Below are 16,917 nucleotides of genomic sequence, written 5' to 3' on the forward strand. Positions count from 1 at the left end.
CAAATCCGTATGTGCTCCGACTTGTATGGACTGGCCATACCTACTTATCTACTTTCATTGACTATTACATTATGTAGTCGACTTTCGCATTATGTAAATTGACTTTCGCTTTATGTATTCTTTCTTTCTCCCCGCTCAAACACATAACTTGCATTTTTTTACTTTCGCCCCGGATTTCGAGGGCGAAAGTATCAACTTTCGATGTTGGTATCAAAAAATAGTACATTTCATGCTTCGGGGCCGAAAATGAGGGTAATTTTTCGAATTTTCTCGGGTTTCCGGCCCTCTGCATGAAAACCTACATGTGCACCTGTTTGGGACGGTTGATTTAAGGCACTTTCGCTTGTAAGCCTCACTTCGTTCGGCCTACAATCCGCGAAATTGCCTAAAATCAATCGTCCAAAACAGGTACACAAATAATTATGTATTTTCAAATTATTCAACTAAAACAATTGTAATGGGAACATTCGTGGTATTTATTTCGGTTCAGGTGAACTATAGTTCAGCTATAGCTGAACCTAAGTGTACCAAAGTGTTCTAGGTGTTATTATATAGCAAGATTACTTCCCTGTCTACATTAAAAACGACTACGTTCATCTAGTCATATTAGTTCTTAGGAGTTGTCGGAGTATTGTTTGGAAGTATGTTCTTTCATTTATCCGATAAACCCTCTATAGACTCCACATTTCCGATTGAGACAAAAGATTGATAACAAGAAACGATAATAAATCCGAACTGGTATTTTTTTGTAAACAATTTTCTCAAATACTTTTCAATTTGCTGCTGTTATGTAACTTTGAAATGCGACAGGAACGTTTCATAATTTGTACGAGTCATATAGAGAAACAGTAAATTTTGTACTATCAGCAAAACGTACAAGCATAAATGAGTATAACAAATAATCTAAGCTCGAAACGTCTGCTATATTTACACGACAATTTTGAAATTTAAAGTTTCTGTAAAGTTTGCAGTTTTTTTTTTTTGGAGGGATAAAAACTTCTTTGTGCAATCATTTCCAAATGCAATTCCTCGCTTTTGTTCACAAACACAAGATATTTGTATTATTAGTAGCAGCAGCAGCGATTACATTTATCTCATATATGATACTAACTGGATGAAAAAGCAGAGTTGTTCTTGCTGTGTGTGGAGTGTTGTATTGCTGCAGCTCATATTAGAGTTTTAAAGAGGCAATAAAAAGTTTTTTTTTTCTCTCTGTACATTTGTTGTACCTTCTGAGGAGGGAACTGAAAAAGTATTCCTTCCATTCATATTGGTGTGTAACTGTATGTATATCGTTGGGAAAATAATGTACAAACTAAGAGAAAAAGATAGTATCGCTGGAAATTTGTATGCTGTCAAACGACATGCACGTGATAGAAATTAATGTTGAGTTGACGATTTTTTTCTCTTTTATATTATCGTGAACATTAACGAGTCAAACAGTGTTTGCTCATTGTTCTGGGATAAAATGTATGTGTGCAGGCCCGTAATTGTGATAAAAATTACCATTTGCGAATTCAATTTCACCCAACTAAATTGAATTAGTTTCCGTACAGTCTGATCCAATAGATTTGAAGTTGGACGTCGAGTGGGGTAGTGACTGTATGGAAATTTGGGCTAGGCGAAGTTAGAGATGTTTGTCCTGGAGTTGTTAGCTACCATGCTTTAAGTCTTTAAGTATAGGCTTTCTTCGAATCTTTACTTCTTTGATGAAACTCTGATTTCAAAGAGAGTTTTTCAGCAGGGAGATAAGGTAGGACCTTCTGGTTTCTGTATAGGCAGTATAAAGATGACTCATTCTCTTATGTGAAGATTGAATGGTTGGTATTTAGATGATGTTAACGTGCTTTTAATTGTATTTGAAGATATTAGGGAGGTGTTCGATTTTTGCGACATGTAAGGCCTTTGAATGCTAAGAAGTGTGAGGTGTTTTTGTGAATACTAGTAGAAGGAAGAAAAGGTTCATATGTACTGTCAACACACTCTAAGAAGTGGAGTGAGTTAGTACTGTGAAATTTCTTCTTTGATTGCCAGGGATTAGATAGGTTCATGAGTTCTCGCTGGAAATATTAGGCTCGCCTGTGTTTGAGCTAGGTTTAGAAAGGATGTTTTCATCTAAGATTGAAACTGTCAAGTTGATAGTGTTAAATTGATAGATGTTCATCCCGCTTTGTGTGTCTTTAGAAAGTTTCTTGGTAGTTGTGGGTTTAATTATTTGTTGCGCGTTTTTCTAAAACTTTTCTGTTGAGGGGAAATATAGGAGGTTGTTGGGTTATCAGACTTTTCTTGGGATCAAGCTTTTCTTCCTTTGATTTTTGGGGTGTTAGGTATTAGAAAAGTTGAAGATATTGCTGGGCCAGCTTATCTGTCATCTACTTTCAAGAAATTTTGAGGAAATTTTGTTTTCAAATCGATCTATCTAATATTTTCAGATTAAAGTGAAAAAACGCTCCGCGATTTTATTCCATTACCTTCTGGAAAAGAAAAAGAAGCAAATGAATTTAGATCTACCGAGGATTATGAGTAAGTTCGATGTTTACTCAAGTGAACCTTTTGGACATGCCAGACTGCTTGCGTCATCAACTAAACAATCAAGTAGATCCATCGTGTTAATTTGAAAAGCTTTAAAAGGATGACTTACACGGTTTATCACACAAGAAGTAACAATTTTTGAGTAAACGTTGTCTAAGTAGTCGACGTTGTATTTAAAACAAGGCATCAGAACAGTCGGAGCGTTTGCTGCGACTTAGCCCCGTACAACCCGTAATCCTATTTCGTCCGCAACCATAATACGTCCGTAGCCCTAATAAGCCCGGAACCCTAATACGTCTACAACCCTCTAATGCGTCTGTTACCAAAATGCAAGTCAAGTTGGGCATTGTCAAATTTACTGAAACTGTTCATTTTTAAAATTGCGCATAGCGCAATTACGAAAGCCCGTACGAAGTACCTTTCAAATAAAACCAACAATTTACGACATTATTTTAGAAACCCAAAATTTTTTGCCAACTTTCCATTGGGTATTCAATTACCTCTCAAATGAAACAAAAACTAGCAAAATCGTTTGAGATTTACTCGATTTATGTGCAAAAAGCACTTAGGGCCGAGTTGCGGCCTTAGTGCAAGGGCCCAAATTTGAAATTTTTTTTTGCCATCATTCTATTCGGCATTCAATTATCTCTCAAATGAAACAAAAACTAGCAAAATCGGATGAGATTTACTCGATTTATGTGCAAAAAACACTTAGGGCCGAGTAACGGCCTTAGTCCAAGGACCCAAATTTGAAACTTTTTTCGTCACGTTCTTTTCGGTATTCAATTACCTTCCATAAAAAACTAAATCTTGCAAAATCGGATGAGATTTACTCGATTTATGTGCAAAAAACACTTAGGGCCGAGTAGCGGCCTTAGTCCAAGGGCTCAAATTTGAAACTTTTTTCGCCACGTTCTTTTCGGTATTCAATTACCTTCCATAAAAAACTAAATCTTGCAAAATCGGATGAGATTTACTCGATTTATGTGCAAAAAACACTTAGGGCCGAGTAACGACCTTTGAGCCCTCCCAACAAGCCCACGTTACATCTTACCCAAAAACAATGTTCAGCAACTTTGTTCTACTCGTCAATACCTTTCATTTGATATATCACAAGCAGCTATTGCGTGCGTATTTCGGTAGATATCGTCGAAAGACTGAAAAACACCTATAGGGCCCTAGCTCTGAAAGGGCCGACCCTACCATGCCCATTTTCGAACTTGACCTTACTTTTGTCGATACCAATCGGGGAAAAAAAGAATTTTGAAAAAAGGTTGTGATTTACTCTAGCTAGAGGGGTCACGGACGGACGGACGGACGGACATTTTTTTTATTGCGGATTCGTCATCTATGAACATAACCAAATGCTTTGCCCTTACTGTCTGCTTCCAATTCGACGTGTTACAAACGGCATATTAATCTTATAAGCCCCCAGTACTTCGTACGGGGCTAAAAACACTTAGGGCCGAGTAGCGGCCTTAGTCCAAGGGCCCAAATTTGAAACTTTTTTCGCCATCATTCTATTCGGCATTCAATTATCTCTCAAATGAAACAAAAACTAGCAAAATCGGATGAGATTTACTCGATTTATGTGCAAAAAACACTTAGGGCCGAGTAGCGGCCTTAGTCCAAGGGCCCTTATTTGAAACTTTTTTCGTCACGTTCTTTTCGGTATTCAATTACCTTCCATAAAAAACTAAAACTAGCAAAATCGGATGAGATTTACTCGATTTATGTGCAAAAAACACTTAGGGCCGAGTAACGACCTTTGAGCCCTCCCAACAAGCCCACGTTGCATCTTACCCAAAAACAATGTTCAGCAACTTTGTTCTACTCGTCAATACCTTTCATTTGATATATCACAAGCAGCTATTGCGTGCGTATTTCGGTAGATATCGTCGAAAGACTGAAAAACACCTATAGGGCCCTAGCTCTGGAGGGGCCGACCCTACCATGCCCATTTTCGAACTTGACCTTACTTTTGTCGATACCAATCGGGGAAAAAAAGAATTTTGAAAAAAGCTTGTGATTTACTCAAGCTAGAGGGGTCACGGACGGACGGACGGACGGACGGACGGACGGACGGACGGACATTTTTTTTATTGCGGATTCGTCATCTATTAACATAACCAAATGCTTTGCCCTTACTGTCTGCTTCCAATTCGACGTGTTACAAACGGCATATTAATCTTATAAGCCCCCAGTACTTCGTACGGGGCTAAAAATCATCGAAGACAATAAATAGTTATTTTCGTGTGTGCGGTATGATTTACCGTATTGTCTCTCCTCAATAGGCCATGAGAAAATTCCGTTTTTTGACGATTGGAGAAGAGTAATACGGGAGTTTTCATTTTTATCTGTCAAACTTTTATTACTTACATGATTTATTACTTTATTACTTTGATTAAAGGGTTGCCGCCTTTTATTGTTCATTAATTAATTTATTACTTTATATAAGCGGTAAATTTCTTTTATATCACCGCTTTATATTATAGGGTTGCCGCTTTTTATTGCCCCTTAATTACTTTATATTACCGCCAAATTTTCTTTATATCGTCGCCTTATATAAGCTGTAAATTTCACTTTATATCGCCACATTATATAAAGAGATTGCCGCTTTTTATCACACATTAATTACTTTATATAAGCGCCAACTTTTCTTTATATCACCGTATTAAATAAGCTGTAAATTTCCTTTATATCACCACTTTATATATGCAGTGTATTTCATTTATATAACAGTGATACCACTTTATATACGCGACGTATATCCTTTTGTGTTGTTTTCATCTAGGCGGTATAGTCACAGTACCTTTTACTATAGGCGGTAATTACTTTATATAAGTGGTAAATTTCCTTTATATCACCACTTTATATATGCGGTGGATTTCGTTTATATAACAGTGATACCTCTTTATATACGCGGCGCATATCCTTTTATATGTAAATACACTGTATAATTGATATATTGTTTACGGTATATTTCCTTTGTAAAAAACGGAATATAGGAATATATAGGTTGTAAACATTCTGTGAGAATTTTGTATTACATTTTAGCAAAATTCATGTTTCAGGATCTCATTGCATTGATTATAATATTTCTGTTGTACAGTTGCACAGTTTTTTGTTTCCGATAAAAAAAAATGAGTTTTGGTCGCACATCTAGTATACATTTTCTGGTATTCTTAAAATGCAATGTTATTGCTCTTGTTTTTTTATCACACATTAATTACTTTACATAAGCGCTAAATTTTCTTTATATCACCGCCTTATATAAGCGGTAAATTTCCTTTATATCACCACTTTATATATGCGGTGGATTTCATTTATATAACAGTGATACCACTTTATATACGCGGCGCATATCCTTTTGTGTTATTTTCACTTATTCTAGGCGGTATAGTCACAGTACCTTTTGCTATAGGCGGTGTATATCCTTTGCAAAGACTATGCGCTGAACTATGCGCATATATTCCGTGTATAAACGGTGTTTCTTTTAAGTCCTTAGTGTTGAATAGTTTGTGAAAATATCGGTTTTTTTCTTTTTAAGTCGGTGTATATTCTCAGATGTGTTCCTAGAAGGAAAAATTGTCTGTGGAATAGATCCGTGTGAACGTTGATTTTTTCTCACATTTTTGGTGATATTTTCTGTATAAAAAGGACTCAGTGCAGAACGAACAGCACAGTCTATTTCTGGAGAGAGGTACGATAGGTTGTACTTGTGTTTTGGTTTTTTTGTTGTTATTATTATTTTTTGAATATTTTGCGAAGATAAAAAAGTAGTTGGTGTTGTTTTGCTTTCATCAAATTGTTTTTGTCTATATTTGAGTGACACCTGGCGCTGAGAGTTTCTGGTAGCTGAAAATATAAAATCTAATTCGTTGAGAGAAAAAATCGGGTTAGAAAAACTAATTAGAAGAATAATTAGGGTGAGCAAAACAAAAATCCATTAAAGAAAAATTTTGGTGAAAAAAAATCTCACAAAACGTTTCTAACAAGAAAAGAAAAAATCGCATCAGAAAACTATTTAAACTAATTTGTGTTGAAACACCTGACTGTGTAAAAAATGGATGCACGGAACGATCATCCTATTTGTGAAGAGGTCGATGCGCGCACTGAGAGAGGAGACTGGTTCAATGAGTACTAATTCTTGGAGGTTGACTTGACTGAATGTTCGTCTATATCAGAATCTGACATGAGGGCCTATTATGAAGAAATGGGTCGTGTCATGAATGAACTTATCCTGTGGGCGAAAATGGTGCTGTGCAGTGTATTGATGGTGAAAGTTGTACTGTACCCGGACAAGGAGTATTGAATATGCCTCATGAGAGAATGTCGGTTTCTTCTTTAAAAGTCGGTGCAAATTCTCAGATGTGTCTTAGAAGGAAAAATTGCCTGTAGAATAGGTTCATGTGAGTGTTTGTTCTTTCTCATAGTCTTTGTGATATTGTCTGTATAAAAAAAGACTCGGTGTGGTATGAAGAGCCTATTCAAAGCACCTAGCAGGGTAATAGAGGATTTTACACGTCAAATAGTGTAGTTTAGCAGCCTTAATGGTAATTTTACAATGACATTATGAAAAAAAGGTATGGAAATATTCGCATACTTCGATTAAAGTACTACTTTATTTTTTTCTATTACTCTGCTGGGGGCTTTGGCCTATTTCTAGATGTGTTCTGTGAAGGAAAATTTGGTTTATGAATAGTTCCATGGGAACGATGGTCCCTTCTCACAGTTTTAATAATATTTTGTCTTAATAAGACCTCTATGTTGAAGAATCAGCACAGTCTTTTCTGTTGCGGCAATTTGTACTTGCCTTTTCGTTTGATTTCATAAATGTTGTTTATTGTTATGTTTTTTGTGACAAGTGGAAAGCCAATAAAAATTAGCTGACAAAGCTTGCGGAGAAGTGACATTTAGTTGGAAAAATTTTGTATGATCAGTTTCTATTGTATTTTCCTACATCATTGTGACTCGTATGCAGCGCCGATATCGTCCATAGAACCATGGTTCTTTTTCTCAAACTGTGAGAAACTGTCTTTAAAATAAAAATATTTGAATATAAAACAACTCTGATCGGTACAGTTTTGTTCTGGGGCTCGTAGAGTCAGGCTGTTTGCATTTTCACCAAACTAAAAAAAATCAGTGGTGAGAACAAGGCGTACGATTCTGACAATTCGGAAGGTAAGGACAAATTTTCTGATTGCAAAGACTATATAACTGCACTACTATACAGACGATCAGTGAAGATCCTGTTTTGAAGCTGTGTTTCTTCAATGTCTTTTGTATTGAATATAACTCTTGAGAGAATGTCATTTTTTTTTTAATTCGGTACAGTTTCTCAGATGAAGGAAAAAAATTCCCGTGAATATCGGTTCTTTCTTAGATTTTTTGTGATATTTTCTGTATAAAAAGGAGACGGTCCAGTATGAACAGCACAGCCTATTTCTGTGTTCTGTGAAGGAAAATTGAGTTTATGAATACATCCATGGGAACGATGGTTCTTTCTCACAGTTTCGACAATATTTTGGCATAAAACAGACTCTATGTAGAAGGACCACCACAGTCTATTTCTGTTGGGGCATGCTGTCCTTGCCTTCTCGTTTGATTGTAGAATTGCTGTTGTCTTGTTATATTTTTGTGACAAGTGGAAGTGGAGGGTCAATAAAAATAGGTTGACAAGGTTTGCGGAGTGACATTTAGTTGCAAAATTTTTGTAGGATCAGTTTCTTTCGTATTTTTCCTACATCGTGACTCGTACACATCGCCGATATCGTCCATAGTTCCAAGTAAATAATGGTTCTTTTTTTTAAACTGTGAGAAACTGTCTTTTAAATAGACATATTTGAATATGAAACGACCCTGTGTAGTGAGATCAGTACAGTTTTGGTCTGGGGTTCGTAGAGTCAGGTTGTTTGCATTTTTACGAAACTAAAAATATCAGTGGTGAAAACAAGGTGACAATTTGGAAGGTAAGGAGAAAATTTCTGTTGTAAAACCTTATGAAGAACGGTAAAAAGGGGGTACTGATGAATGAACATCTTTCTAGACCTACACTTTGACCGTACTACAGCTGAGTCAACCACTGTAATCGCTTTGTTGAAATTGGTCAAAGATACAATGAATACCATTGTGCTGCAGCATTTCTTGGAAATCAATAATTCAGCAAAAAATCGGAAATTTAAAGTCTCCACAATGGACAAATTGAAGAATGTTATAATGTCGGACAAGGATGAGTACGGCTTCATAATCAACCTTTCGTCATCGTATTCACCCGGTACTCACTGGGTAGGACTTTATGTGGATAAAAATCGTAAAGGTTCATTTTGCGACAGCTTTGGATTTCCCCCATACATCTATGACATGACAGATTTTGTTATTAGAAATTGTTCAACTTTTGAATCAAACGAGCAACAGCTCCATCAACTTGAATCAAAGTTTGTGGTATGTATGCTGCGTGTTTTGTCCTACATATGTCAAACGGTGGTTCAATGAAATCATTTATCGATAAGTTTTCTTTAGATTTACATCTTAATGACATGTTCATTAATAAAAATTTCAATTATTATATACAAAACTGTGTTGTCAGAAACTTTTTGGCACAAAAAAAAGCGGATCAATCAATTAAGAAAAAAAACTTAAGGAAAAAGATGACGAAGTTTTGTCGTAAGCCAAAATATACCTTTTTAAGTTTTAAGTAGTGAAAAAATTTGATTCAAGAAATTTGATTGGTAAAACTGTGTCAATAAAAAATCGGATATTGATTTACTGGTAAAATTGTACTTTATATTAAAATGAAAACAAAGGAATTAATTGAAGAGCTTAACTGTTACATAATCACTGACAAGTAAATAATTAAAAAAAATCATTGTTGTAGTTGTTGGTGTTGTTCCAGATAAAATCTTAGTACTGCTACAACTTCGTCGTATGTGTATGTACCATCTTCATCGGCTGAGTCGGTAGCTTGACTTTCGGTAGATTCTGGTCCTCCTGAGTAATTGTCTCCTTTGTCTTCTTCTTCTGCATCCTCATCATCTTGATCACTTTCAGTACCAACATTGTCGCTTTCTTGATCACTATCGCATTCTTCAACTTCTTCGTCACTATCATTTTGGATATATTCTGAATGTTTTCTAGAAACATGCCTTTTTAAGTTGTAAGTGGTGGCAAGAGTGCTCGAGCAATGCGGACAGGTTACAGCCATTCTTTATCTTTACTCGCCACCGTTTGGAGTAAAACTGTGGTAGTATTATTCTGGAACTCCTTATTTATTACAATGATGCTTATGAAACCGAAGAATTGCACGAAGCTCTTTATATGTATAACTTTGGAGGTCTCTAAGAGTCCCATCGCGTAACATCCCGTTTCCAGTTGTCAAGTCTGTTTCGAACTGTTTTGTTTCATTTACTTTCAGAGGGATTCTTTTGAAAAACAGCCTACCGAAATCGGACGCATTTTCCAGTGGACTTTTTTATATGTACCTAGAAAGGACTTCGACCCTAGAACCCAAAACCACTTTCAAAAAAATTCTTCGAAGCTTTTGTGACTGGTGAAAGGTGATCAAAAACCGAAAACTTGCACTTTTCTTACCAAAATTTCTCCGGGTACACGTTTCGTACAGGGTCGTGTGGGGTGTCATTAGAAAGGTAATCACATGTACTATTGAGCCGTATAGAGACTCATTGGTTTTAAAATTGATCCACACTGAAATATGTCCAGTTGAAGTTTTCAACCGAAAACTTGCACTTTTCTTACCAATATTTCTCTAGTTACACGAGCCGTACATGGTGGTGTGGGGTATCATTTGAAAGGTAATTTTATGTGCTTTTGGGCCAAATAGGGTCTTATGGGGTTTGGATGCATATGCGATGAAATATGAGAAGTTGAAATGTTTAAGTGCCGACGGCTGAATGCCAATTTTTGTTTCTTAGCCAATCAATGAGAAACGCTAAGATGGCCTTTTTGTCGGCATTGTGTACGTCATCACTAGTACAGGCAGTTTTGTAAGCTAAATCGTGTTCTTTCGCAATTAAGTCGTCACTATCAACCGGAGCACCATTATTCAATTCATTGCCTGGACCAAGATATTTGTGCCCCGGAAACAAGAATATGTTACCAAATGTCATTCTCATCAGTCTTTAGTAGTTGAAGCTTTCATTATCTTTAACACTTTTTGTGCTAGAAAATTATTTTTCGAAACTTTTTTGTCAGAATTTTTTTTTTTCAACATTTTTTTTTAACAGAAAATTGTTTTGTCAATATTTTTTCGTCAGAATTTTTTTTTCAACAATTTTTTTGTCAGATTTCCTTTTTCAATATTTTTGTGTTTATTTTTCAACTCTTTTATGTCAAGTGAGAAGATTGCGACGAATCACTCGGTAATGAGCTGCTAAATGATTGTAGCTCTTTATAAAATGAAACTTGTCCCCTTCCATCGTTGAGGAGGACAAAGACCAACCCCGTCCCCCGACCAATAATATATACACGCTTCAGCCATGTGGCCGGGGGACGGGAGGAGCCCCAGAACAAAACTGTACCGATCAGAGTTGTTTTATATTCAAATATTTTTATTTTAAAGACGGTTTCTCACAGTTTGAGAAAAAGAACCATGGTTCTATGGACGATATCGGCGCTGCATACGAGTCACAATGATGTAGGAAAATACAATAGAAACTGATCATACAAAATTTTTCCAACTAAATGTCACTTCTCCGCAAGCTTTGTCAGCTAATTTTTATTGGCTTTCCACTTGTCACAAAAAACATAACAATAAACAACATTTATGAAATCAAACGAAAAGGCAAGTACAAATTGCCGCAACAGAAAAGACTGTGCTGATTCTTCAACATAGAGGTCTTATTAAGACAAAATATTATTAAAACTGTGAGAAGGGACCATCGTTCCCATGGAACTATTCATAAACCAAATTTTCCTTCACAGAACACATCTAGAAATAGGCCAAAGCCCCCAGCAGAGTAATAGAAAAAAATAAAGTAGTACTTTAATCGAAGTATGCGAATATTTCCATACCTTTTTTTCATAATGTCATTGTAAAATTACCATTAAGGCTGCTAAACTACACTATTTGACGTGTAAAATCCTCTATTACCCTGCTAGGTGCTTTGAATAGGCTCTTCATACCACACCGAGTCTTTTTTTATACAGACAATATCACAAAGACTATGAGAAAGAACAAACACTCACATGAACCTATTCTACAGGCAATTTTTCCTTCTAAGACACATCTGAGAATTTGCACCGACTTTTAAAGAAGAAACCGACATTCTCTCATGAGGCATATTCAATACTTCTTGTCCGGGTATATATAGGCCAGTAGTAGGTGCACAATCGTAAAGGTTAAATAGCCTCAATACAGACAACACACACTCTACGGATAATAGCGGCAGAGTCGAAGTTTTGCTTGATTTTTGCAAGTGGTTCCAGGTGGTTCCGGGTGGTACCTGTGGTCCAATCGAAAAGTGATGTATGGAAGGTGCCCCTTATTTTTGATAATGTACAAGTCGTCCATACATCATTTTGTCCAAAAACTTCAAATTTAGCCCATATAATTTTGGGTCATTTTGACTCTGCCGCTATTATCCGTTGAGTGTGTGTTGTTCGTATTGAGGCTATTTAGTAAAGGTTACTCAACCACGCACCACTCGAATCTACAGCTGCATTCGTATTTTCAACATTACCAGATTGGACAGTACCGTATTGTATACCAGTACACGCGGTAGTACCCCCTACAGTACAACTTTCACCATCAATACACTGCACAGCACCATTTTCGCCCACAGGATAAGTTCATTCATGACACGACCCATTTCTTCATAATAGGCCCTCATGTCAGATTCTGATATAGACGAACATTCAGTCAAGTCAACCTCCAAGAATTAGTACTCATTGAACCAGTCTCCTCTCTCAGTGCGCGCATCGACCTCTTCACAAATAGGATGATCGTTCCGTGTATCCATTTTTTACACAGTCAGATGTTTCAACACAAATTAGTTTAAATAGTTTTCTGATGCGATTTTTTCTTTTCTTGTTAGAATCGTTTTGTGAGATTTTTTTTCACCAAAATTTTTCTTTAATGGATTTTTGTTTTGCTCACCCTAATTATTCTTCTAATTAGTTTTTCTAACCCGATTTTTTCTCTCAACGAATTAGATTTTATATTTTCAGCTACCAGAAACTCTCAGCACCAGGTGTCACTCAAATATAGACAAAAACAATTTGATGAAAGCAAGACAACACCAACTACTTTTTTATCTTCGCAAAATATTCAAAAAATAATAATAACAACAAAAAAACCAAAACACAAGTACAACCTATCGTACCTCTCTCCAGAAATAGACTGTGCTGTTCGTTCTGCACTGAGTCCTTTTTATACAGAAAATATCACCAAAAATGTGAGAAAAAATCAACGTTCACACGGATCTATTCCATAGACAATTTTTCCTTCTAGGAACACATCTGAGAATATACACCGACTTAAAAAGAAAAAAACCGATGTTTTCACAAACTATTCAACACAAAGGACTTAAAAGAAACACCGTTTATACACGGAATATATGCGCATAGTTCAGCGCATAGTCTTTGCAAAGGATATACACCGCCTATAGCAAAAGGTACTGTGACTATACCGCCTAGAATAAGTGAAAATAACACAAAAGGATATGCGCCGCGTATATAAAGTGGTATCACTGTTATATAAATGAAATCCACCGCATATATAAAGTGGTGATATAAAGGAAATTTACCGCTTATATAAGGCGGTGATATAAAGAAAATTTAGCGCTTATGTAAAGTAATTAATGTGTGATAAAAAAACAAGAGCAATAACATTGCATTTTAAGAATACCAGAAAATGTATACCAGATGTGCGACCAAAACTCATTTTTTTTATCGGAAACAAAAAACTGTGCAACTGTACAACAGAAATATTATAATCAATGCAATGAGATCCTGAAACATGAATTTTGCTAAAATGTAATACAAAATTCTCACAGAATGTTTACAACCTATATATTCCTATATTCCGTTTTTTACAAAGGAAATATACCGTAAACAATATATCAATTATACAGTGTATTTACATATAAAAGGATATGCGCCGCGTATATAAAGAGGTATCACTGTTATATAAACGAAATCCACCGCATATATAAAGTGGTGATATAAAGGAAATTTACAGCTTATTTAATACGGTGATATAAAGAAAAGTTGGCGCTTATATAAAGTAATTAATGTGTGATAAAAAGCGTCAATCTCTTTATATAATGTGGTGATATAAAGTGAAATTTACCGCTTATATAAGGCGACGATATAAAGAAAATTTGGCGGTTATATAAAGTAATTAAGGGGCAATAAAAAGCGGCAACCCTATAATATAAAGCGGTGATATAAAAAAATTTACCGCTTATATAAAGTAATAAATTAATTAATGAACAATAAAAGGCGGCAACCCTTTAATCAAAGTAATAAAGTAATAAATCATGTAAGTAATAAAAGTTTGACAGATAAAAATGAAAACTCCCGTATTACTCTTCTGATTGGTCGAATGACAATTCTAGTGAGAAAACTGCAACACTATTCTCCCTTGAATCGTCACTTTGTTTATTAATAAAAATGTTGTTTATGTTTTCAAAAATGGTATTCAATTTTCTCAACTCAGTGACGAAAAGTAATACTTTCGTCGGCTTTCTTGAGAGAAACGTTGTATGCAACTCGGTCATACCGCCTTCGTGATCGACTCAGAAGTGTCTTAACCTGCCGTTCCACAACCTTGGGAGTATAGCAGAACTTTTCGGCTGTTTTAATTGTTCAAATCATCCTGAACTCTCGTCGAATGGAGACGTCTCACAATTAATTCGGATTTTTCGATTCGAACAGAAAACATCTCGTGTTTTATTACTCAAGTTCCCGCAAAGCTGCAACAAAGTCCCTCTATGGCCTACTATTAATCACATTATTTGAACGGTAGCTAATTACATTCAAATTTCGAGAGCAGCAAAATTACCTCGACTTTAAACTCGCAACGTTTTGTAACAACAAGCCATTTCCACGCCCATTGTAAAAAGAAGTCAACTTTGAATTATACCTCGCAGGCATAATAACAATAACTTTAGATCGCTGGCAAAATTATGAAGATTACAGTTCGGTGGAATGCGTAATACAAAATTAGCAAAATGTCGGCAAAATGTTCTGTTACAGAAAGCAGCGTTAGACAGCAGCATTTTGAGGTATCATAAAAATTGATTTAACCGTACGCTAGCAACCAAATGATGTTTTGTTGAGGCACTTAAGGTTATGCAATATTCGGTAAACCATAAAATAAAATTATTTGATGATAAAAATTAATGACAACGTCGGTGGTGGCAGCGGTGGTGATGGAGTCTCTAAATTTCGCCAGCATCATCCAATTATTTTGCGGCTCTTATTAGAAGTTTAAATCATTACATTTGGAAATTAAGACAGCAATTTGAGCAATTTAATCGAAAGTGCTTTTTCCTTCGTCAATAGAAAAGTGTTCCACTACCATGCAAGCAAATGTAAAGTTGGAGATCGTGGAAATAATCACATCTTTGCAAATATTTTCGTTAACGTTTGTTTGGTAACTACATCTCATTATAACTTGGGAAGTGATTATATCTTAAGGAGGCTTTTCCATTAACGCTGCTTTTCGAACATAGCTGCTCACATACGACATACATCTACATTCATTCCATGCAATAAGTTATTGCCACACACCGAATGCCATGCATAAGCCATTTAACAATATCGTCCCGCAACTGACTGTTATTTCAAGTTGAGTAATAAATTCTCTCCCAGTTAAATTCATTCCCCGTCTACTACATACACCAATCTAATATACTATAAAACGTGTCTGAAAGATAACACACTGGAATTATACCTCCAAACGTTTCGCATCGAGCTTTGAGAAGTTCTTCAAACAACACACGTTTACCATTCGTACATTCGTATAATTGCAATGATTATTATCAACGACACTATTCGGATAGATGGTATAGGGAACGTGTGGAACCGTGCAGCTTGAAAAAAAAAAATCTTTTTGCAATTCAGTGAACGAATTCTATACTTACGACGACCCAAAACACTGAAGGTAATTGTCAAGGTAAATATATGGGCGGAACCGAATCAGATGTGCAATGGAACGAAAGTTCGCTATAAACGCCATCTCTCCATTTCTTTAACAACACAAAATTGCTTGAAACATGGGCCATCTGTTTTATGATAGGTACAACATTTTGTGAGACACAAGTAAATCATTATCTAGCTGGAGGAGTGATGTTGCGGCCCCTCAGTTGTTGTGTTGCTTACTTATACGACCATGAATAGTCAACCATTTTAAAAAAAAGAGTGTCATTAGCATCGAACTATTGTGCTAGGCCGCGCGTCCGAGTGACATTACCTCCACCCATATATTTACCTTGGGTAACGCAAATGTACAGTAACGCACGGATCCCTACTTTCAGGCAAATTTAGCTTTGGTATGTTGAATTGGTTTGCATAAATTTGCAGCTAGTGGTGAGGGGAATTCGATTGAGTACAAATTTAGCAGGTGCACCAACATTAGTCAGAACATTGTTCCTAACGCATGCTGATAGGCTTTTGCAGTTAGTTCGATAGCAGAACTCGCCTCCGGCTCGAAAGAATCAAGTGGTATACTGTCATCGATATTTTATATTGATTTTCAATGAAAATTTTGCTTTTGTTTCTCGTTTTCGTGTGTTTATTGACCTCGGCTACGCCTCTGATCAACAAAATTCACACAAAACTCTACTTTTCAACTTTTTAACCCTTGTCATGTAATGTTTATTTTCCTAACTAGTGTTGAAATATCGTGACTTCGTCGCTTATTTCCCACGTCGTTTAGGAAAAACGGTGTTCCTAACTTATGCTAAAATGCTTTTTTTTAGCGAATTCGATTTCAGCACTCGCCTCCGGCTCGAGCTGGAAACCTCTCATTCGCTAAAAAATCATTTTAGCATTCGTTAGGAAAATAACTATTATGACATCGGGTGCAAAGTATTTTATTTAGGGTTCCCAGATCGCAAATTTCAAAGAGAGTACATTTCCTACTTGAAAAAGAGTACAAAAGAGTAAATTATGCGGAAGTGGAAAAGACTAGGTAAAATTAATTTTGCAGAAAGAAAGGCTTCAATCATTAAAAAATTCTTCACGATTTATGTTCTAACAATTTCAACATTTGTGACGAGTTTATGATTATTGAGCAGTGAAACTCCGAATTAAGTTTTGCGCTTGAGACGCTTTCATTAAATCATATTAAGCTTCAATCGTCACTATTGTTTCAAGGCTTCAGGCACCCCGTTCTTTGACCATTAGTCAGAATTTCTGACT

The 16,917-nt window shown here is 35.9% G+C and overlaps 1 long non-coding RNA gene across 1 annotated transcript; it reads left to right on the forward strand.

Moving 5' to 3' along the window:
• LOC119071607 lies at positions 1-16,914 on the forward strand. The gene is made up of 3 exons (XR_005086690.1): positions 1-11; positions 1,873-1,876; positions 16,598-16,914. It is a non-coding gene; the product is annotated as an uncharacterized LOC119071607 (long non-coding RNA).
• Positions 16,915-16,917: the final 3 nt, after the last annotated feature.

This window comes from Bradysia coprophila (assembly GCF_014529535.1).
Source record: "Bradysia coprophila strain Holo2 chromosome IV unlocalized genomic scaffold, BU_Bcop_v1 contig_5, whole genome shotgun sequence".
Taxonomy (NCBI): Eukaryota; Metazoa; Arthropoda; class Insecta; order Diptera; family Sciaridae; genus Bradysia; species Bradysia coprophila.